Genomic DNA, 2,140 nt, shown 5'->3' on the forward strand with positions numbered 1-2,140 from the left:
TTGAAAAGTGCTGTTAAATTTCAACCTGAATTTAGGGGAAACATAAAGAAACCAGGACTTTTGTGTTCAAAAGTAAACTGTCCTCATCCCCATTCTCACCCAGGAAAAAATTCTCAAAGTAAAGCGGCTTTTGAGCAAAGACCAAATCCAGGGCTCTACCAGGAAAACACGGCACCCTTTAGACAGAAACTGGCTCCCTCAGAGACCAAGGTTAAGTCTTTAACCCCTATTTATCCTTATCGTCATTTCTGATCACACATTCCCATTAAATTTCCTCGTATTGTAAAGATTTTGTAGCCCAGGGGTCCCCAACCTGGTCCCCATTAGGAACTGGGCTTCACAGCAGAAGGTGAGCAGCGGGCGAGCGAAGCTTCATCTGTATTTACAGCCACTCCCTGTCGCTCACATTACCGCCTGAGCTCCACCTCCTGTCAGCATTATGGTGACTTGTATAATTATTTCATTATATATTACAATGTAATAATAATAGAAATAAACTGCACAATAAATGTAATGTGCTTGAATCATCCTGAAACCATCCTCCCCGGCCCCCTCCTCCCCCAGTCAGTAGAAAAATTGTCTTCCACGGAACTGGTCGCTGGTGCCAAAAATGTTGGGGGCCACTGTCTTAGCCAATCTCTTAGGCTTTCTACTTTCGGATCTATCATGTGACTCCACTAGATTAATATTCCTAAAGTGCCACCTTGATTATTAATGCAAAACATTTCTGAGTGTCTACTATGTATGGTCTTTAAACTTGACCCCGAAGGGACAGTAGAGCAGGACAAATGTTCTGTATTTAAGGCACTCCCCGTGTAGTGAGTAAAAGAAACACGTCAACAGTAATTAAATAATATATACTATAAATAGAGGTAATAGTAAGTACTATGACATGTTTGAATCTATGCCAAGGGGTTTAAACACCTTTTGTTTAAACATTTCAATAAGCCTATGAAGTAAGTATTATTGCCAGACTAAAATAAACATTGTTTTAATAGTAAATATATTATACTGACTAAGAAACTAAATCTCAAAGAGTTTTGGTAACATACGGAGTATGTGACGAAAACTAGACTGTGAACCTACTTTAATGATAAAGTAGGCACCTGCAACCATGATGCTTTCCATCTTCTCACTGATAATGTGCTGCTCTGTCTTCAAGGAAGAGTCCTGGATTATAAAGTAGAAGTCTAAGGTTGAGCAGCAGGATTCCAAGCTCCTCCTTCAAATCACATGCTCCCGGGATATTGTTCCCACTGCTGAGTTCAGAATGATGGAGCACTTCCCAGACATTACTTAGCTCAAGGGTTCCAGGCACCATTTTCCTCCCTCAGAGCCCCTGTGTCTGTGTCCACACATTAGTGAGGAGAGGAAACCTTTCAGGCTAATGCACTGGGATTTGAGCATCTATCTTTGGAAACCTGGAATCCAAGCCACTCATCCATTTAAAGTAATTATGGAGTTGCTGAGAGAGTAGATCATGGAAGTTCCTAACACAGGGAGAAAAAAAACGTAACTATGTGAGGTGATGGCTGTTAACTTATTGTGGTGATCTTTTTGCAATATCTACATATATCAAATCATTATGATGTATGGGTTAAAGTAACACAATGTTTTAGCCAATTATATTGCAATAAAACTGGAAACAAAATGTACAAGAGAATACCACCAGTGTGGAAAATCATGACACATAGGATGTTAAGGCAGAGGGACCACAAAGATTACGAAGGTTACACTTTATAATCAAAGAAAATGTGGCAAAGAGAAGTTGAGGTGACCCGCCCAAGGTAACACAACTAATAATTGATGGAACTAAGGTTTGAACTCATTGTATCTGGCAAATCTGTACTAGTTAGAAATTAAACTACAATTGACAAAAAGAAAAAAAAAATGGAGTTCATGATGGAATTTAAAAGAAAGGGGACTTGACTTTTTTTTGTTTGTTTGTTTTTTGTTTTTTTTTTGCGCTACGCAGGCCTCTCGCCGCTGTGGCCTCTCCCGCTGCGGAGCACAGGCTCCGGACGCGCAGGCCCAGCGGCCATAGCTAACAGGCCCAGCAGCTCCGCGCGCAGCATGTGGGATCCTCCCGGACCAGGGCACGAACCCGCATCCCCTGCATCGGCAGGCGGACTCTCAACCA

Source organism: Delphinapterus leucas, chromosome 2, assembly GCF_059928025.1.
Source record: "Delphinapterus leucas isolate spDelLeu-1000000601 "Yukka" chromosome 2, BTC_Dleu_Yukka2, whole genome shotgun sequence".
Taxonomy (NCBI): Eukaryota; Metazoa; Chordata; class Mammalia; order Artiodactyla; family Monodontidae; genus Delphinapterus; species Delphinapterus leucas.